Source organism: Astyanax mexicanus, chromosome 5 (assembly GCF_023375975.1).
Source record: "Astyanax mexicanus isolate ESR-SI-001 chromosome 5, AstMex3_surface, whole genome shotgun sequence".
Classification (NCBI taxonomy): domain Eukaryota; kingdom Metazoa; phylum Chordata; class Actinopteri; order Characiformes; family Acestrorhamphidae; genus Astyanax; species Astyanax mexicanus.
Window position 1 is genome coordinate 6,897,296 of NC_064412.1, and position 23,858 is coordinate 6,921,153.

General features: G+C 34.0%; 1 protein-coding gene across 2 annotated transcripts in view; it reads right to left on the reverse strand.

The window, feature by feature from the left end:
• Positions 1-19,580, reverse strand: part of eya2 (EYA transcriptional coactivator and phosphatase 2) — a 56,661-nt gene extending 37,081 nt beyond the window's left edge. For both annotated transcript variants that reach the window (XM_022675612.2, XM_049479489.1), the window contains exon 1: positions 19,039-19,580. The gene's annotated coding sequence lies outside the window, so the exon portion shown is untranslated. The remainder of the gene's footprint in view (positions 1-19,038) is intronic.
• Positions 19,581-23,858: the final 4,278 nt, after the last annotated feature.

Below are 23,858 nucleotides of genomic sequence, written 5' to 3' on the forward strand. Positions count from 1 at the left end.
CTATTAAATTGTCTAATATTGATGCACACTGGAGAGTCAGATGAGTTGTGGTTATCTGCCAGCAGTTCCAAAACATGCTGTAGTTGTAGAGAAGCTAACCCTAACAACAAGTTTTATTTCCCACTCAAATGACTGAATTCCGCTAGACGAGTTAAACAAGATGTCTCAGCAAATCTATGGTATTTTTCCAGAGTAATTCATTCCACCTTAAATGAGGCAACTTGTGAATCAGAATTAAATAAATTCTTTAAATCATTTGTGATACTCAGCCCTATAGGATAGTATGGTTGTTTGTTTGTGACATTTTAGCTACTGCTTTCCTTCTCCGGGTTTTCTACAAAGTCAGGACACTTTCTGTCCTGAAAAATGTACAAAAACACAAACGCACACATGCAGGGTTTCAAACAGCTGGCTTATCAACACAGAAGATCTGCTCTTCTCCGGGTCGAGGATGCAGGAGGTTCACACTCTGACCTTCTTACAACAATACAACACCTGCTGACTCAACACAGAGAAAGTAGTGAGAGACGGATGGAGAGATAGAGAGAGAGAGAGAGAGGAGGGCACGTCCTCGAGAAAGAGCCAGAAACGGTAGATAAAGGGATGGAGAGTCAGTGTGGATGGGAAAAAGGGAGTGAGGGACACTCAGTGGAATCCTCACTTCCTCTGAGAGTTCCCGCCATGCGCTGCGGGTTTCCTGGTAAGGGCCCGTCCCGGAGTGACGGGGCATGGGAAAGATCAGGCAACCCACCCTGGACGCTGGTAAGCTGAGCTAAAACAAACCCTGTATGGGGCAAGACCAGTCCAAAGCTCTTCACCTGGCCTTAGCCCTGTTCTGCTGGAGCAGCCTTTTTTCACGGGTATCACCTTCCACACACACACACACACACACACACACTCACAGACACACACACACACACACAGCCTCGCATCATACATCACCGGTGTCTGTCACATCCCAAACCCCAGTTCATCAAAAATTAGCCACACTGAAAATCGGCTACACATTAATAAGATAAATGTCATACAGTTGTCGTGAAACCAGTGCACAAACATTTTCAGGTCAATTAGTGAAATAGTCTAAAGCCTTTTAAACTTTAGAGGTCAAATTCCTGAATATGGATTACGTCTAGTGAAAGATATTAGAAAAAAATAAATTGCACCACATTTTATTTGGGACATACAGCTCTGAAAAAAAAAAGAGAACACTTCAGTTTCTGAATTTGCTATTTATAGCTATATGTTTGAGTAAAATTAACATTGTTGTTTTATTCTATAAACTACAGACAACATTTTACCCAAATTCCAAAAAAATATATTGTCATTTAGAGCATTTATTTGCAGAAAATGAGAAAAGTCTGAAATAACAAAAAAGATCCTGAAATAATACAAACAAAACAAGTTCATATTCATAAAGTTTTAAATCAATATTTGGTTGAATATCTCTGATATTTAATCACATTTTCATGTATCTTGGCATGTTCTCCTCCACCAGTCTTATACACTGCTTTTGGATAACTTTATGCCACTCCTGGTGCAAAAATTCAAGCAGTTGAGCTTGGTTTGGTTTGATGGCTCATGATCATCCATCTTCCTTTTGATTATATTCCAGAGGTTTTTAATTTGGTAAAATCAAAGAAACTCAAGCAGTGTGTAAGACTGGTGGAGGAGAACATGATACCAATGTGCATGAAAACTGTGATTAAAAAACAGGGTTATTCCACCAAATATTGATTTCTGAACTCTTAAAACTGAATGAATATGAACTTGTTTTCTTTGCATTATTTGAGGTCTGAAAGCTCTGCATCTTTTGGTTATTTTTGCCATTTCTCATTTTCTGGAAATAAAAAGAATATAGTGAACATGTCTTTAGGTGTCATGATATATTATTTTTTTTAACAATATTAAGCACACATTCATTAAATAACTACTTTTTTGTATCAATTGGTTACCAGGCGGCTCTATGTATTTGTACTGCAAATTTAGAATTAGGATTTATTAGCTTATCTTGAAGAACAAATGTCAGGGCCTGGTCTTTTGATAAGGATTAAGTGAAACATGCTGCAGTGTACTGTATGAGCTATTTCTCTGCATTAATACCAGATGGCTCCTCTGACTCTGTCGGGTGTGTGTGGACACATGGGACTGGCATTGATGGAACAGGGTCATCGTGCCCTCGTCTATAACCTTTTAAGGAACGTGACAGACCCCTGCTCGCCCAGTGCCAGAGGAGATAGGTGCCATGTGTGCTGTTTTCTCTGTAAATGTTCAGATCGAGGTTTAGATAGGGAGAGAGATGGTTTTAGAGCAGAGCATAAGGATAGCTCTATAGAGCACCATATGGTAAAGTCACGGGTGCTGATTCACCTCAGAGCTATCCAGCCTGGCCTTTTAACCTGCCTCATAATTCTCCTGTCAGCACGCCGCTCTTCCAGAGTAATTGTCATAGTGACGTCTTGTTTGGCTCAAGTTTTACTTCTGTCTGAGTGTCTAAGAAGTTTATTCATTTTAATAAAAACAAAAAAAAGTGAGGATTGTTGACGAGTGAAAGATTGGATTAAGTTAAAATTTTTCCCATGAAGAATAGCTGAATGCACAGCATTTTACAATTAATGCAGCAAAAGTTATGCTTTAACAGTGTCTGATTTATGCTAAACTAACATAAAGAGAAATTAATGAAAAACTAAAAAACTTAGTTACAAAATATATATATATATATCAGTTGCTTCTCATAAAGGTTATACAGCTCTGGAACAAATTAAGAGACCACTTCAGTTTCTGAATCAGTTTCTCTGATTTTGCTATATATAGTAATATGTTTGAGTAAAATGAACATTGTTGTTTTATTCTATAAACTACAAACAACATTTCTCCCAAATTCCAAATAAAAATATTGTCATTTAGAGCATTTATTTGCAGAAAATGAGAAATGGCTGAAATAACAAAAAAGATTCAGAGCTTCAAGCTCATATTCATTAAGTTTTAAGAGTTCAGAAATCAATATTGGGTGGAATTACCCTGGTTTTTATTCACAGTTTTCATGCGCCTCCACCAGTCCTACACACTGCTTTTGGATAACTTTATGCTGCTACTCCCGGTGTGAAAAGGTAAGCAGTTCAGCTTGTTTTGATGGCTTGTGATCATCCATCTTCCGTTTTTAAAGTGGTCTCTAATTTTATTTCATTTGTTTCCAGAGCTGTATATATTACTGTTTAAGTCTGCGTACTTGACCTTGTTTATTAAACGTCTATATTAGTGGTTAATATATTTCAGTTACAACTCACTTCCTACTTTGTTATGAACTGGAAACTAATATAGACAGAGTATGCAAAGAACGGGGTGCGCACACACACACACACACACACACACACATGCACACACAGGCCGCCTGGCTGCATAGCGCCTCTGGGCTTTTGCTCGTCTGCAGCCTTTGAACCCAGACTCCCATAAATAAAGAGACCATGCCGCACACGTCCGCTCTTTAGGCGGCTAATGGGAGCAGATGTGGGAGGCGATAACGGCCCAGTAATGGCCTCCTGAGATGACTTATACACCACGCTTACCTCACCGCCGGGGGATTTCATTAACACTAGAGGACAGCGGAGCATGGGAACTCTCTCTCACTGTGACAATGAAGACGTACACACACACATGCCTCACTGCTGCAACTCAGCACGACCTGTTTACACAGACTCCCACCACACAGAGATATCCGAGCATGCACATTTACCTGTGCTTCCCTTTGAAATGCAATTACTGACTGCTACTCTGGCTGAACTGCTACTGTTCTTAGAGGCTCATTATATATCACACATAAGAGAGGAATGGGTTTTTTGGTGAAAAATGACATTATTATAATTTTTACTGACAATATGAAGCGTACAGTGTTGCATTTGTACAATGTTTCAACATTTCTATTGATGCTTTGTTTTTTAAACTGCTTGGGAACAGTCCAAATAGACAGAAAGCATCAGCAAAGGAAAGTATTTAGATAAATAAAAGTAAAAAAAGAATGTAGAAAGAAGACGAAAGCAGAGTAAAAAAAAAAGATGAGAGGAAAAATGTATTTTTTAAAACATTAAAGAAATTGACTATGCCATCACTTCCTTTTAGTTGTTTTTGTTACAAACCCTATATTATTGGTCTAAATACTTAAAACTTAAAAAAAAGAACATCAAAGTGTTATAATCAAATGTTGTAAATACAGCACAGCATATTTTTAATATAGCATACATTTACTTTATTATTTAGAATAGAATTTCAAGAACATATTGTTTGCTGTTGCACCAGATTCTTGTGGTTCGTGCTTTCTTGCAGTTTTTGTCACTATGAATACTAAATCAAACAGTTGTTGCTTATATTGTGTCCAAATTTCATAAAGGATGGACCAATAGAAATGCTTTAAAATCACTTGTAATACAATCACGTCATATTTACCTCTGTTAACTTCTTGACAATTTCTGACAATTTTCTGCCAGATATTACATAGCTATATCTTGAAGATTTCTCTTTAAGCCTTACTTGTACAGATTTCATGACAAAAAAATAAATTTCTAATTGTAATAAAAAAAATCAATTTGTCAAATTGTAATGAATAAAAATCATAAAATTGGCATTTTACTGAACGTTCACAGGGGTTCTTGAACTTTTCACATTTTAAAATCAATATTTTCCTAAATACAAATTAATCATTTAATTTCATAATCATTTCAACAACCGTTTGGTTTCTTTACGTTTTTTTAGTTTGTGTGTCTATTTTCAATCATGCAAAATCTGTGGCTAAATCCTCTTAAAACTGATCTAAAATTTTTTAAGTGTATTAAGAGTGCAATACAGCTTCTCCAAGTGTTTTTTAGGAGTCTCCAAGACTCTTTAGCCTTTCAACATGTGAATAACTTTTGCAGAGGTTTTATTGACATTTTACTGCAGAGATAAAGGGTTTTGTATCACCTTCACCTGTAGCCCATACACAGGCCAAGGACTGTTAAGGGGTTAAAAGAAAATAAGGAGTCTTTTTTTTCTTCTCCTCTTAAGTAAAACATCAGAAGACTAGAGGTTTGATGTATTGCTTCATCTGCTATTGATATACATTTTTACAATAAATGCAAACATGAATCGTTTTTTTTTTTTAGATTGTGATCTTTATTTTAAATAGTCACTTTTTATATGTAATTTCTACTAATGTAGAAATGTGCTGTTACTGTTTATTGATATCAGCTATAATGCAATATTAATTACTGGTTACTGTTATCGGCCAATGTGTTCTATTTCAGTTCATCCCTGCTATACTCAGCAACAGCATATTTTTATTATAGCACACATTTACTAAACTGTACACCCCCCCCTTTACACTCACAAGAACTGAACTTCACCCACACACACACCCAGTCAGCACACAGAGGCTGACATGACTTTATTTGCTGCACTCTTAAAAACTATAAACTCTACCTCAGTAACTGCTGTGATTATATATGTTCTATATGTTACTGTATGTCACACATCTCTGCACCTTATCCCCACTATACACTTATTATACCGTATCGGTACTGCACTGTCCTGTCTTTAAATTGTCTCGTCCTTTGTATTTATTGTATTTATTGTTATTTAGTGTTATAATTTTATAATTTTATGTTGCACTGTCGTCACTCCTGCACTTTATGTTGTCTATTGCTTGTGGTTCTATGTTGCACCATGGTTCCGGAGGAACGTAATTTCATCACACTGTGTACCTGTACTCAGATGTAATGACAATAAAAGCCTCTTGACTCTTGACTCTTGACTTGACTACTTTAATATTTAGCAATTTAGCATGGAATTCCAATAACATGTTATCTTGTCGTTTTTTTTTTTTTTTCTTTTCTGCAGTTTGTTTCACTATTAATTCTGAATCAAGCATTTTTTTTGTATTGTGTCCATTATTATTTAGCATGGAATTCCAAGAACATATTGCTGTTGTTACACCAAATCTTTTTGCAGTTATTGTCACTATAAATTCCGAATTAAACATATATTCTTTATATTATTATCTCATAATTTTATGAAGAATGGAGCGATAGAAATGCTTTGAAATCACTTGTAATACAATCATGTTATGTTCACCTATGTTAAAAAAAAATAAGATATTTTTTTTTCTTCTCCTCTAAAGTAAAATGTCAGAAGACTGGAAGTTTGATTTATTGTTTCATCTGCTATTGATTTTAATACAAACATGATTAGGTTTTTTAGACTGTAATCTTCATTTTAAATAGTCACTTTTTATATGTAATTTCTACTAATGTAGAAATGTGCTGTTACTGTTTATTGATATCAGCTATAATACAATATTAATTACTGGTTACTGTTATCGGCCAATACATTCTATTCATCAATCCATCCCTGCTTTATACAGCAGCTTTCAGTCTTCAGTAACTGATCAGAGAATCAGGTTAAAGCTGCAGCAAAAAAATACATATAAAAATTACATATATAAAAAAGGGAAAAATTCCTCCTGTGTCACATGACTCACAACAAGCTATCACTTTCCTTTCCTGAGCAGCCTGTAAATTTATTGGCTCCTGTTATTAAAAACGCACAGCCTTGGCTGCCACCCTCCCTGGCTGGCTGGGGTGTGTGTATGTGTGAGTGTGTGTGTGTGTGTGTGTGTAACACTAGCCGGCTGCCATGGTGGGCTCCCTTTTCCACATGACGGCTTCCGAAAGCAGAAAGCCCTGCTTTCATGCCAGCTTTGGTGGACGAGCTCCCCCTTTCCACTCGCGTCTCAGGACTGACTCAGATTGTGTCTGTAATCGACCCCTCCGCATTCAGCCCTCTTAGTGTCCCATCAGCCCCTGGCCCTTTACTAGGACCACCCCCCCACCCCCCCTACTGCCCCCCAGACTGGCGGACCGCTCTCGCTCAGAGCACTGCCCTGAGACGTGGGTCAGAAGACAGGGACAGCTGGCAGACCTCCCAGAAGCCACCTTATGTGAGCGGAGGGGTGGGGGTGACCTGTTCGGTCAGCCGGTGGTCCTGTTCCCAGGTAACACATCTGCTGCTCTCTGAGCCAGAGATACAATCAATTACTGCAGGATATGCATGCGACTAGGGGTGGGTAATCACACAATATAGTAGTGTTATTGTGATTATTTTAAATTGTAAAAAAGTAACATTAATGCATTAACGCATGCACTTAATCTGGAAACTTTACCGCAATAATTATTTGTATTTTTTGTACGCAAATTAATCACATTATTCACAATATAGATGCAGCTAGTGACGCATTAGGACTTTTATTTAGCGATATATGACATAGAAAAGCTTAATGTTTAGGAGTTCAGTATACTGGGTAGATTAACATTTATTTATACTGAAGTTTTTGCTATCCTCTTTTCTCTCTCTCTTTCTGTTACACACACAATACACACACACACACAGGGCCGCCGCTCTGCATACGCAGACAACGCAGCCAGCGTTAGGCCTCAACCATTTTGCAGTTGCAGGGAGCCAAATTGACTGAGAATGAAATGTGTTGAAATTATGACATTATTAAATTTAAAACCCAATGTGAATTATTTATGATACGCTCATCTTTTTTGTCTTTAAACATTGCATGGGGCACCTACTCTACTACTTAAAAGCGGCACGTTATTATTTTTGTGCATAATATAATGCCCCCACCCCTATTGCCTGAAATGGCACGGCTCGGTTTGCTCTGTTGGTTGTTGCCAGATGTGACATTTTCCAGTCAAATAAATAATCAAAAAATGCATGGAGGCGCTAAATCTTGCGCATGTTTAACCATTTTTAAAGTGTATGTGGCCATTCTATACAAAAACTTGTCCAGTGCAATATTTGTGTAAGTTAAAAACTTAAAATAAAATAAACAAATAGGATGAAAAATCGTAACTTATCTGGCAACCTTAGTCCTAACTAAAGTAGCAACGCTACTTGAGTTTGGCAGGAGACAAGTTCACCGCGCGAAGTTGCTACTAAATGGTAATTCAACTATGAAGCGACGGTTTGAGTCTGGAGCTGAGAAGAAGAAAAAGAAGCAGAAAGATGAGGCCCGTGCATCCCTTTCTGGTGAGTAACTTCGATGATAAAGGTTTAAATAGTTTTGATTACTTCATGTTCAGTGGTGTTGCCTGAGCTAGTTACGTTGGCTTTGCTGATTTGGTAGCTTTAAACGCTTAACTAGAAACTAATCTGGGTATTGGCCTCCCTGACCAGTTATGCTTAGGGCCTCCAAAACCTTAGCAGCGGCCCTGCACACACACATGAAGCTGATAGCACGTTTCCTCTATTCAAGCTGTCGAGTATGGAATATGGAGCTACACTTGCATTTATTTCCTCTATTAACACTCTTAGTCTACTGAGTGGCTCTGAGCACATTACAATATTCTAGTTTAAAACCCATCAAAACTACCCTGAGATTATTTATCATAAAACAAAAAAAAAAATAATAACCAGTATATATATATATATATATATATATATATATATATATATATATATATATGTGTGTGTATAAAAAATGTAATCATGATTTTATCCATGATTTAGTCACAGAATATTGTTGTGATTAATACAATTATTTTTCTTAATATATTGGCACCAATAATACAAAGTTATTCTAACACACATTTTATTCACATTTAAATACTTATTATCAAAAGTTTAGTCTTAAGGAAGAAAAGTGTGATTAATCGTGAATAATCATTGAACTATATTGGGATTAATGTTATACATTTTTGTAATCAGGTGACACAAGTAGAAATAATACAATTCTCCATACTGACTTATGACGATAAAGTTTGGGCAAATATTACATTATACATTTTGATAAAAATTCTGAAGATTTTCTAAGTAGAGAAAAGCAAAACAAAAAAAAAGGATTTTTAGTTTTGAATAGAAATCAATTTAAAAATATTTAATTGCAAGTTATTTTAGAGCATTTCCACTTGTTCTTTAAAAAAATGCAACATCAAATCAGGAGACGCAACAACAGAAATACCATATTTTTGCACACTGAAATATATTTCAGTATGTTATATTTAAAAAAAAAAATACTTATTTTTTTTTAAACAAATGTATAGTGTGCCACTCTTTGAACTGCATTTTTATTAATGAAAGCTGATGCAGAATGTATATAGAGTATGAATTAAGCTACATGGTAATGATTATCTTATGATTAAATATAATAAAAAATTATTATATGACAGATCTTGACTAATATTATTGTTTCTATAAACAACAAGCACATAGACTGACCAATAAAAATATATATAAAACTGAAGATATCATGCTTTATTTGTTCTTTTGTCTTGGTTATTATTATTATTATTATTATTATTATTATTATTATTATTATTATTTAATTTCTTATATATTTATTTTATTAATTGGATTGCACTTTATTAGTCTTGTTTTGCATATTTCCACTACATTACACTGCCCAGCCCTCCACACTACTGATCACACTGAGAGAGTCTCCTCAGATGTGTGTTTATTTTGAGTCAGAGGTCAGGCAGACACTGCTCACACACTGTGCAGCGTTCTGAGACATGAACTGCAGCGCCGCTGCAGCTCGATAGGTGCTGTATTTCATGAAGGAAACTAACAGGCTGTAAGAAACAAGAGCTTAGCGCGAATACGGGTCTGGAAACTGTGGCAGGCTGCTATTATCATGTTAGGATTGTACAGAAACCTTCAATTCAACCTAAAACCAGGGCCTGAAGCTGTTTCGGTTGTTAACACAAAAATGACAGTACCTAACCAGTTAGAAATGTAATATATTGTACTGTGCACAATAATATCAGCATCATCTATTTTGTTTTAAATGATTTTTCAAAAACATGCATTGTTATAATAGTGGCATTGTCTCTGTCTCTGTCTATTTTGTACTTTTTGCTATTTAATGTTAAGCTTTAAGGGTATTTTTTGTATAATTGTTCTTGTTTGCAGTTTATATATATATATATATATATATATATATATATATATATATATATATGCATTAAATATTCTACACTTTACTTTTGTGGTGAAAGTATTTCTAAAATTACATTATTTTGTGTTACATTATTATTTTTTCCACGTATTATTATTTTATACAAAGTCAGAAACTTTTTATAATATAATGTAATTCATAAATTAAAGTAGTAGTAAAAATAGTTAATAATAAAAAAGTTTACAAAAATTATAGACGTTTTTAAGGGATGCACAATGATGTTGAAATTATATCGGTGTGGCCAACATTTCCAACTGATACCTACTGACATATTCATTGTATGTTGAAAAAGGACCAAACGATGTTATCCGTGCTGCTATATAAAATTCATTGATTTAAGTTTTTAGTTTTTATTTATTTTAAGTTAGACTGAGGTGTCTAGACTCTCTGTAAGTTATAAATGTGGGTACCACTTTAAAATAAGACTAACTATATAAAGGGTTTCTGAATGGTTTATAAGGGAGTTTATCAATGGTTACTAATTATTATTATTTTTTTTATTATTAAAACTTTAAAACCCACTAATAAGCAGTTAATACATTTACAACAACACATAAATAGGAATGGCAACAGTGAGTTGTAAATCTGCAAAATAAATATTGATTCCCCATTTATTTATACTGTCAAACCTCAGATCTTTTTAGATACTGATCTTACTTTGTGTTTTCCATCAATCAGCATTAAGCCTGTCATATTAATACTGTATATTTGTAAGTATGTTTAACTATTTATTATAAATTAAATGACTATGTTGAATTAAATGACTAAGCAAACAGCATATTACTATTGTACCCTTTTAACATAACTTTAATGCGTTGTAACTGCTTAACAATGGTTTTCAGGCATTTACAAGCTAATAACCAAATAATAAATAATAACCTATTTTATAAACCATTTATAAACTTATATAAGGGTAGTCTTATTTTAAAGTGGTGCCTAAATGTATATATCAGCATCAAAATCAGCAGATATATTTATGTGCAATACCGGATATCGGCATTGGCCCAGAATTCTAACATCATCCAACTGCATCCCTAACGGCCCTATTTGCTTTGTTTCTATTGAATGATCGAGACTGTTAAAATATTTATACTGAATAAAACTTTAACATTTATTTTGTATTGTTTTTCTGTCATATTGCTTAGGAATATCTTTACAGCAAAAATGCTCTGAAATATCGTGATATTATTTTAGGGCCATATCGCCCACCTCTACAACTTACTAATAGCTTTTTGCTTCTTTGCTCTCACACATAAACCTTAAATAAACATTTTAATACATTTAACAGTTAAGGATGTTTTACCCTTCTCCTGTAAAGGTGATTTGTGGAGAAAATATATATATATATATATATATATACATATATATATATATATATACAGTACTGTGCAAAAGTTTAGGCACATTAGCAAATTTCACTAATCCATTTATCTCAGCAATATGAGTGTTTTTACCTGAAAAAAAAACACCACATATGATTTGAACAGATGCAAATAAACATACATACAATAAAAGGTAACAAGGAATTCTCATTTTTAACTATAAGTATGTTATATCCTGTGAGCCGAGCTGAAGAACAAATTTAGAGATTCCAGATTTCTCCTGGATGCTCCTCAGCCAGCATGTGTAAATTATTATGTTCAGTTCCGTCAGCAGCTCACCTGATTTACCACATTTACCAGTAATTTACCAAACCAGGTGTTGATTAATATGATGAGAACTAGAAATAACTAATAATTTCAGATGAGGAGGAGAGATTAGGAGATGTTTTAAGGAAAACAGGGCTGTAAAAGCTGTAACTGCTTTTTGTAAAATTGCTGTTTGTACTTATTGCAATGCTAGTAGTGTTTTACTAGGCTAATAAACACTTCATTTTTCTTTACTGAAATTCCCACAGGTGCCTAAAGCTTTTGCACAATACTGCAGAAAACAGCAGCATTCAGCTTTTGCCTCCAGTAACAAATGTTCCGACATGTTTCCGCACAATTTGCGGTGCAGCAGTGCTGACGGCGAGAAAAAACAGTAAATTACAAAAGTAGTTTCCTCAATGCTCAATAACTCGACTGGCCTCAAGACAAGACAAGCAGCTTCTCTCAGGCACACTCGCTCTCGCTCTGGGCTGACCAACCCTGGCTTGCACCCTAATCTGCCAGAGACAGTGATGAGTGATTTATTACTTTATCAGACAAGAGCCGTTGAAAAATGGCCTGCTTATTTTGCCCTCGGGGAGGTGTGTGTGTGCCTGTGTGTACATTTGCTGAGGAGCCGGGGGGGGGGGGGGGGGGGTGGAGCTTACTCAGGCAAACTAATTTGTTTAGATTGCATAGGAACCAAGCTCTTCAGTCATCGCCTTCACAACTGAATTAAAAAGAGAGTGAAAGAGAGGCAGAGCGAAAGAATAAATCACACGCTCATTAGCTGCCATATAACAGAGAGGTGGTCATTTTAAGATCAGGTAAGATCAGGTAAGATCTGATCTCAGAATCTAAAATAAAATCCATTATAATGATTTATAATATGGTATAATACAATTATTTCAGTATTAAAGTATCTAAGTTGTCATTTTAAGATAGGTAAGATCTGAGAATCTAAAATAAATTCCATTATAATGACTTATAATATAGTATAATACAATTATTTCAGTAATAAATTATATAAGTTGTCATTTTAAAATAGGTAAGATCTGAGAATCCAAAATAAATTATATTATAATGACTTATACTATGGTATAATACAATTATTTCAGTATTAAATGATATAATTTGCTATATAATATGCTGGTGTTGGTGATACACAGGAAAGAAATCACTTAAATAGGATACTATTGCTGTTTGTAAATATACTGTTAATTTAGATTCTGAATTTTGAATGATGAATGGTCCAATCGAAATTGTTCAAAATTACTTTTTGGAAAAACTATTAAACTATTGCTTCTTTTTTCCATTTTAATTTATCAGACCCGATCGGGTGAAAGAAATATCAAGTGTTAAGTCAAATTTCTCAGAGCTGTCACGTTACATTAAGGCCATATCGCCATATCTTTGCTTTATTTATTAATCTACTTTATTTTAACATAATAAAATTGGAATTAATAACAAACAAAGAAGGACTAAGGCTTTTTATTATAAGGTATTTTCTTAAAGTTGCACTTTTGTGACAATCACAAAGTAGCACAGAACCATCTTTAAATATATCTACAAATATATATTTTTATACTGTTTTCCAATAAAAGTTTCGCATATTTTACATGACTGTGACTGCTTTACTATATTCCTATATTTCGCTATGTAATATTTATACAGCTGGCTGCTTTGTGCTGAAATGCTGTGATAACTACCATAGGAAGTGGGGGTTAGATTAGGATTACAGAAGGGCTTTTCTGCTTTTCTGTGTGTGTTTGTGTGTGTGTGTGTGTGTGTGTGTGTGTGTGTGTGTGTATTTATAAACTGGGGAATCACATCAGGCCCCCCAGGCAGAGATCCTGAGGGGAAATAAGAGCTGAGGAACTAAAGGAGAAAGAGAGGAATATCCAGAACTAAAAGTACACTTTGTAAATCACATAATGCAGAAGTCAGGCTTTGCTTTTTCTGCTGCTATTGTTGATAAAATAGTAGAATCATTGTTATAAAAACTGCAGAAAAGCAGGAAATAGCTCAAAGAAGGAATTTGATAATAACTAGGTCGGATCATGTTGTAGAAACAGGGGAAGAGGAAGAATAAATGTGTTTTTAAAGACAGGTATAGCTTTAGGATACTACAGCAGCATCAAACAGTGTTCTGAGAAACTGAGTGTTCAAAGAGAAAGAGAGGTTTACCCAAAGTGCAATTCTCTGTGGTTGGGCAATTCTCTTTTTCCATTTTTTTTAATAGTAGCTGTGTCTCTTTCCTTCACAAAGAGTTTTTTTTTAAGTGCAGCATCCTGAAAATGAGTTTGTAAAATGTTTGGCACCACTTTTAAATAAGGTTCCTTTATAAAGGATGTATAAATTACAAAAGAGTTTTTAATGGTTATTAATTAGGTTATAAATAATTAATTAAGCAGTTACAACACATAAATAGAAACGGCAGCAGTGGCCTGCTGTGCAGCAAATAGTGATTCTACATTCATTTCTATTGTTAAACCTCAGATTTTACTAGATGCTTATCTTACTTTGTCATTTCCATCAGTCATCATTAACATTTCTGTTAATATATTAAATCCTTTAAATATAATAACATATTCAATGACTAAACTGACTTTCTGTATTATTATTAGATATGTTACAAAGGTTTCTTTTCTTCAACATTAATGTATTGTAAGGGGTTATTACATTATTTACAACTTAATTTATAAGCACTAAGAAACTCCTTTATAAACTATTTATAAACCCTTTTCATTTTCTTATCATAGTTTTGTGTCTTTCCTTCACAAAGAGCTTATTTGGGTGCAAAAACTTAAAAAATGAGTTTGTAAAACTTGTTTTTAAAGCTTAGATAATGTATTTATGATGTGATTTTATCTAGCTTTTTACCCATTACTTCTTTTTGCCTTTTTCAATTTATTGAGCAATATTAAATTAAATTTATTGAAGAACTGTCTGTGATATTACATTAAGGGCATTTTCCCACCTTTTATGTGTTTATGTATATGTTTTCAACTGTGCACCTTTACACAAGCTTCTTTAGGTTGTACATCTTCTTTTCCCAGTATTTTTTTTTAATATATTTTCTTTTATTCATTGCTTTATCTTCCTTACACGTCATACACTAACCGCAACAGAAGTGCAGAAGTGGAAATATATAGAGAAACATATATTTATAGTGAAGTTATAACTGTCTGATGAAGTGGCACAAAGATAACTCAAAACAACTCAACAACGGCCTCTCTAACGCATCGAATTCCCTTCGTCAATTCTTACTGGACTCCCAGTACACCTCGCGGGGCACCAGCTAAATATTTTGCTCATTACCACTGAGGTTATCTTCCATCTGGGGTCTGGAAGCAGTGGATCGGTTGACTATTCAAAGCAAAGCTGGAGTTCAAGGCCTTCAGCTTCACCCCGAAAGCGAGGGGTTAAAGCCAGCCGCCCAATAATGAAACGAGCGCCGATAAAGTCAGGAAGAGCCGTGCTTCCTATGAAAATATTTATCATTCCAGGAACCTTTGGCTACAGAGGACTTTAGGAATTAATTTGTGTTTTCATAAGAGGGGGGCGCTGGGGCCGCTCAGGATGAAGCATTCTCCACACTCGCTGATTCCACATCCAGAACTTGTGCAGCTTATTCACAATTTATTAGGGTCAGTAATAAGAACCATGAAGGGAAGAAGGGTTCGAAAGGAGGGAAAACAGGCCGAGATGTGAGAAATAAAGTGAAACACCCAACCACACATGGTCGTCAGGGGAGCACGTCCCCCTTTTTACCATTTTTTCCACAAATATTAGGACGCCAACAGAAATGAAAATGTTGGGAGTTACAGTTCTTGTTTGAGCAGTTAGTATATACCATTATTGTAAAAAAATAAATAAAAAAATACATTACAGTATGTCTTATAAAATGTTTTTTTTTCTGAATATAAATCTGGATGCTGTTTGTGCAGAAGAGATATATATATTTTTAAATGGTCAATAAATTGCATAAAATTAATTAGCACTTTGTAAGAAGATTTCTATTCAACTATTACTTCTTTTTTATATCTATTTTAATTTATCAGACCAGATTAGGTCAAATAAATATCAAATTTCAAGTCGAAATTCTTTCAAAGCTGTCACATTACATTTAGGGCATATCACCCATCTTTGCTTTATTTATTAATCTGTTTTATTTTAATAAAACACAATAAAATTGGCATAAATAGCCAAAAAGAAGGATTACGTTTTTTTTTTTTCATTATTAGGTATTTTCTTATAGTCGCACTTTTCTAACAATCAAAAAGTAGCACAGAACAATCACATTTACATCCGATCCGATATAAACCGAAAAATATCTATTAAAAAAATCTACCAAAAGAGTAAGGTGGTTTTTAGTGTATAATTTGAACGTATGTAACATAAACAATTACGTAACTGATAAAACACTTCCGACATGGCATGACATTTTTAGGCATAAAAGATATGTGAAGCTGGAGTGGTGAAAGCAACCATATACTCCAGGAAAAATAGAAGGAAACGTATAAAAAAAATCCTTAGTTTCTGTTTTATGTCTGAGCTCAGAACAGAAAAAAAGAACCTGGCTTTTGTTTTATTGTTTCTGAAGCTTTCTGTCCTGCCTGAACGCAGTGTTCTGGATACGGACTGGGGGGGTTGGGGGGGTGGGGGGGGGGTGTAATTGTGCAAAAGTGATTTGAGTGCTGGCCAGAGGAGGCTGAAATGCATTTAAATGGGGGTTGTGAGAAGACCTTGAGGAGTATGAATGGTCCTCTTTGAAAAATGCTTTGCAAGGCACCCTAAAATTACCTTATTAGCTTCCTGGCTTCAAACTTCGCTTCAGTGATTTCTGGGTAATCTTCTGCCTGAATTCAAGCTTTAGTAAAACTACTTCCAACAGCACAAACACTGAATACTGAAAATAAAACTGGCAGAAATTAATAAAGGTAAGAAACATGTGTCCACATGCGTGCACTGAAGTTTAGCTTCACTTTGAAGAGTGTAATAAAAAAATAAAATATAACACGTCTTTAGTTTGGTATGTCTTTCAGTACACAGAAGAAAATAAAGGCCTTAAAATGATCTGAATATATATATATATATTTTTTTTTTTTACTAGCAACAGATATGTTACATAACACATTAAAACTGGCATCTCCAAAGTACACATTTACAGGATAAGGAACATAATTCAACAAAAAAACGCAACGCAAAAAAAAGATTTATCCCTTTCATCACTGAAATTTAACTCTTAAAAAAACAACTACCAGATTTAGATCATATCATATCAAAAAAGGAAAAAAAAATAAAATATTGGCAGATTGGCAGGGCTGTCATCAATAACTAAAGTCAATTTAAATCTACAATTGAAATCTCTTTTATAAAAATAGTAGTCTACTAAAGTGGTAATCTATTGTTAAGAAATAAAACGGATGTATATTAGCAATTCAATTGTTCTTTCTTTACATTTTAACAGACAGCAGATCTTATCAGGTTGTATTTGTCCTTATCTTTATCTCAAACCTTATCACTTAATCCTGAAAAGACAATCAATAATCAAATTTCCAATTCAATTCAGTCCATTAATCCTGCGGAGCAGCCTGCAGGCACAAATTAGCATCTACAAACATCTGAATGTTTTTTTAGTCAAATAGGAGAACTGCAGATAATACACAAGACAAACAGCAGCTACAGTGTTTGTTTTTATATTTTTAAGAAAACAAGATAAAGCAGACAAAGATAGATAGTGAACCCATGTGATTTAGCAACATATGGCTTTGCTGTTTTATTTATATATCAAAATAACTTCACTCACATTAAATGTGTATTATTTTCTTATAGCTTGTTTTGTGCCTTTGCATTGCATTAACTAATAACTATTATTATCATTAACCTATAATAATTATTATAGTTATTTGAGGGGAGCACCTTTTCTCCTAAAAGCAGAGTGAGTGAGTGTAGTTTGATTCCGAGACCCAACCATTAAAAAAACTTTAAATGAAGAGTGATTCAATGTCAGCATTTGAAAACTAATGATAGTAACTAAGACAAGATAAGATAATCATTCATCAATACAATAGAATTTTTTCAATGTTAAAGCAGCATAGAGGAGCCGCATAGCAGCATAGAGGAGCAGAAGAAGTTTCATAAAATATACCAACAATGTATAACTAAATCTATACATACAAGAAAAGAAATTGAGTATAAGGAACATAAAAATGCTAAAAAAAAAAAACATATACATATACATATAGATCTAGAAAAACTAAGATTATAGAAAACACGGTCCCCCAGTATGTATGACCAGTGATATTGCACATAGGCTGATAGTAAATAAATAGCAAATAAATATAGCTAAATAAATAAAAATGGTGATAGTAAAGTTATGTCAATTGAATAAACTTTAACTAAATAAATGTTTTCCCCCATTTTCAATATTAAATGAAAATGATTATAGTTTATTCAGTGTTTTCTTTGTTTGCTATGTATTTAGTTATAAAATGGTAACATTCTAAAATAGTGAAAGTTTGCTCACCTAATTACCTTTTCTTCTACTCCTAAAAGCAGTGTGAGTAAGTGCAGCTTAAATCAGCGCCACAGATGTCCCCAAAACCTTTAAATGAAGTGTGATTTAATGTCAGAATGCCTATGATAGTATGTTTGGAGGTTGTTACTAGCTAGGTTATATCCTCAATAATAATGTTAACTGTAAAATTATATTTGAGGGCACTGTGTAATCAACATGAGTTGTCAGCCAATATAAATGAAGGTATCTATTGAAACACAAACATTAGGCTAATCCTGACTAGAAAAAAAGAAATATAACTAGAATTATGGAGTTAATAACTATTAAGTGATGTTATGTTACTGTTATGCTAGATACCATCGTTTTTTTATTACATTATCTAGCTAAAAACTAGGTAATTTGTCTAAAACAACATGTGTCGGTTCACCTGAGGTGCAAACTGACAGCAGCTTTTAAAACAAGCGCAGGTAACGCTATTAACACAAACTATACTAGAAGTGCAGGTAATGCTATTAGAAGTGCAGGTAAGGCTATTAACCCTAATTAAATAAGAAGCGCAGGTAACGTTATTAACTCTAATCAAATTAGAAGCGCAGGTAACGCTATTAACACTAACTAAAAAGAAGCGCAGGTATGGCTATTAACATTAATTAATATGATCGCAGGTTATGTGCTATTAGAAGTGCAGGTAACGCTATTAAAACTAATTCAATTAGAATCGCATGTTATGCTATTAGAAATGCAGGTAACGCTATTAAAACTAATTAAATTAGAATTGCAGGTAACTCTAAAAGAAGCGCAGGTAACGCTATGAACACAAGCTAAATTAGAATTAGCGTTACTTAGGTTAACGTTAAGTTAAAGACAAAAACACACATAAACACACACCCAGGACTCACCATATCTGAAGTGCAGTGTGTGATGAGCGGGTGTTCAGGGCCGAGTCTCCATTCCGGCTGTAGGTTTGAAGGTTATGAGTGAAGTTTGTCGGCTAGTAAAAAGCCTCCGCTCTCGGACGAGATTTGAATTTGAATCTGTTGAACGTTAACCGTTAACGGTCTGCGGTAACGCTTTTATCGTTACTGTCGTTACTATAGATACCCGCGTTGCAGCTCTCAAACACAGCGGTAACAGCAGCAGCAGCGCGCGCTTCACTGTGCGAGGCTGTAGTTAGTGTGTGTGTTCAGTCTGATTCCGCAGCGGGATGACTGAGCTCTGTCCGTCCCTCCTCCTCCTCCGAGCGGCGGGGCGTGTGTGTGTGTGTGTGTGTGTGTGTGAGAGAGAGAGAGAGAGAGAGAGAGAGAGAGAGAGAGAGAGAGAGAGAGAGAGAGAGATAGTGTGTATGTGTGAGGGTGTGTGTGTGTGTGTTCCTGTGAGAGAGAGAGAGAGAGAGAGAGAGAGATAGTGTGTGAGTGTGAAAGAGCGTGTGTGATAGAGAGAGTTGTTGGGAAGAAATGCTAGAGCTAAATAAATGTAGTGCGTGGTCCCTCCTCCTCCCCCGCGTGTCCTCACTGCGCCAGCCTCAACACAATGCAACGCTCTTTGTGTGTGTGTGTGTGTGTGTTTGTTTAAGCATTGTCTCAGAATCAGCATACAACCAACATACATGATAAGTAGTGTTTGTGTTCAACTTGGCTGCTGCTCATTCCAATCAATTTAATTTGTCTCATTAATAATCAAATGTGTTAAATGTATTCCCATTAATTGTTCTGTAGGTAGAAGTATTGATACTAAGATTTAAAATACTTCTGAAGAAGTTTTAAAAAGTATTTAAAGTATAAATGTAAAATAGTGTGGCGAAAAATGGCATCAACCCCTTAAAATGCATTGTCCTGCATGTATACAGGCTACAGGTGTAGGTGATACACAACTTTTACCGCAGAAAAATAAGAATCTGCAGTAAAATAAGTTATTGCACTCTGAAAATTTGAGAGCTGTGAAATCTCCTTCAGGACACTTACAGAAGCTGCATGTTTTCTTTATACTCCACTTAATAATTCCAGATCAGTAACAGGAATCTACCCAAATTCTGCAGGTTTGAAAATAGACGTAAAAACTAGACGACTATAACAAAACTAAAGGTTTAGAGAACATGAACTGTTTGAACTGTTTGTATTCAGGAAAATGTTGATTTTAAAATGAAGTTCAGAAAAGAGCCAATTTTATGATTTTATTCACTATATGTTGATATAAGCAGATTTACTTAAATATATATATATATATATATATATATATATATATATATATATATATATATATATATATTCTATTACAATTACAGTTATGCTCTTAAGTAATGTTCCTTATCAAATATGTTTTTTTATGAAATGCTTGAATAGAAATCCTCAAGATTTAGTGGTGTAATATCAGACAGACAACTGACAGAAATTCTGACCTGTTAAAAACCGTAGGCCACACCACAGGAGGAAAAGCCAAGAGTACCAATATAGATAAATATCCTGAAATATCATGATATTATTTTAGGGACATATCACCCACCCCTATGCTTGGCCATCTCTCTATCTGTTACTAACAAATATGGCTCCATCAGATGTTTTAAATATACTTTTTAGCATCTTAGGTTCAAATTACACATTCTTACCATAAACTTACAGACTGTCACTTTAAGTTAGATCACTCTGTACAAATTCAGATGAGCTACAGTAGTTCACTTTGCAGTGCAGCATACCCTAATGACTGTAAACATCTTATCTGCTGATTAAAAAAAAAATAGCTAACTATCTAGGAAGAGCCCAGGATTCATACATTAATATGGTAAGCAATACCAAGCCTCTGGTTATTCTGTGAACTTTAGAATGAAGATGAATCATATGGGAAAATAATTACTTAGATTTAAAAATGACCATTGTATTCAAGCAAACCTAATATTTAGTTGTAAGTGAGTAAACTTGAGTTTCTAGTTTTAAGAATGTAACAATATTGTTGATGCTGTGGAAAAATCTTGTATCTCAATTTTTTGTAGTCTTTTTTTTTATTTATTTAATTTGAATCTGGCAGTTGTTCTTTAAATTAAAAATAAATATTTTATAATAAATAGACCAAAAGACACGACAAAACCTGGAACAAATGCTTTTTACTTTGATGTCCATATAAAGATTTTTTAGTAATATTATTACACACTGATACACACAGCACACGGGTGCAAATAGCTTGTACCTTAATGTTATTACTGGTAACTGTGTTGGCCTCACTTCATAAGAAACAGTTTTATTACAAAAACAAGCAAACAACTTCAGGTTTTCATAACTTCATAAATCAGTTTCAACAGCCTGATTAATGTGCATCAGTTTTTTTTATTTATTTAATTACTCTTATGGGCAACAGTTCAAGACCTGGCTCTTTCATTATGTATCAGTTCCCAAGAATTGTTTTTGAAATCAAGCTGCCTGTTTGCCACATTCTTCCTGAGTAATTTATGAAGATTCACCACCAGGAAAAAAATTGCCAACATCTAGCCAAAATCTATATTTTAATAGACTTTTCACCATAAAATGATGTTGAGTGAAGAATTACAAATGGTTCCTCCAGGACATTGTGCCACACTTACCATGAAACAGCAGCAGACAATCAGGAATTAAATACTATAATTATAAGCAATAAATTTAGCGTAACACTAAACAATAACCACAAACCACACACATTGTATTTATTTTTTTATTTCCCTATGTTACTTGTGTCTATCTATCTATCTATCTATCTATCTATCTATCTATCTATCTATCTATCTATCTATCTATCTATCTATCTATCTATCTATCTATCTATCTATCTATCTATCTATCTATCTATCTATCTATCTATCACAGCTTCTTATAAGTAAGAATCTATCTATCCATCCATCCATCCATCCATCCATCCATCCATCCATCCATCCATCCATCCATCCATCCATCCATCCATCCATTCATCTGTTTGTTACTTGTTAATTACTTGTTACATCTACCAATAATTCATAAAATTAAAACCACAAAAAATGGGGATCTACAGTATTAAGTACATTATCTACAGTATTAAGTACAGTATCTACAATATTAGGTACATTATCTACAGTATTAAGTACAGTATCTACAGTAATAAGTACATTATCTACAGTATTAAGTACATTATCTACAGTATTAAGTACAATATCTACAGTATTAAGTACATTATCTACAGTAATAAGTACAGTGTCTACAGTAATATGTACAGTATCTACAGTATTAAGTACATTATCTACAGTAATAAGTACAGTATCTACAGTATTAAGTACATTATCTACAGTAATAAGTACAGTATCTACAGTATTAAGTACATTATCTACAGTATTAAGTACATTATCTACAGTAATAAGTACAGTATCTACAGTATTAAGTACATTATCTACAGTAATAAGTACATTATCTACAGTATTAAGTACATTATCTACAGTAATAAGTACAGTATCTACAGTAATAAGTACATTATCTACAGTAATAAGTACATTATCTACAGCAATAAGTACATTATCTACAGTATTAAGTACAGTATCTACAGTAATAAGTACATTATCTACAGTATTAAGTACATTATCTACAGTAATAAGTACAGTATCTACAGTATTAAGTACATTATCTACAGTAATAAGTACAGTATCTACAGTATTAAGTACATTATCTACAGTATTAAGTACAGTATCTACAGTAATAAGTACAGTATCTACAGTAATAAGTACAGTATCTACAGTATTAAGTACAGTATCTACAGTATTAAGTACAGTATCTACAGTATGAAATACAGTATCTACAGTATTAAGTACAGTATCTACAGTATTAATACAGTATCTACAGTATTAAGTACAGTATCTACAGTATGAAATACAGTATCTACAGTATTAAGTACAGTATCTACAGTATTAAGTACAGTATCTACAGTTAATACAGTATCTACAGTATTAAGTACAGTATCTACAGTATTAATACAGTATCTACAGTATTAAGTACAGTATCTACAGTATTAAGTACAGTATCTACAGTATTAGTACAGTATCTACAGTATTAAGTACAGTATCTACAGTATTAATACAGTATCTACAGTATTAAGTACAGTATCTACAGTATTAATACAGTATCTACAGTATTAAGTACAGTATCTACAGTATTAATACAGTATCTACAGTATTAAGTACAGTATCTACAGTATTAAGTACAGTATCTACAGTATTAAACAGCAAGTAAAGTGTCAGTTCTTGAAGTTTTGAATCAGGAAAATAGGCAATTTGGCATTTGTCAATAATCTAGACCAAGTCAGAGGTCATGTAGAGGCCTAGTCTGAGCTGTAACTGTATCAGGTGGTTTTAATATTATGGCTGATGTATGTATGTTCAGTGTATGTTTTTATATTTTGACCCACAGTAGACACTATGCACACAGCGCAGAATGGCTGCTAATAGTGTATTTCTTTCATAACCGCAATTAAGCTGTCGTGTGTTGAATTATTGCTATTTTGAGAAGCAGTGTGTGTGTGTGTGTGTGTGTGTGTGTGTTTTAACCCAGTTAGCCAGAGGCAGATAGTAAGGCCGGATAAGCAGGGAGTGGGCGGATTATGTCATGTTGGTGCTGTGGATTCTTCCTTTCCCCTAAAGCATGGCTCTGCAGGCCTACCGTGAGAAAGTCAGAGGAAGGCTACCTGCTGAGGAAGCTTTCTAGAAACTGTACACATTTTTATCAAGATGAAGAGAAAG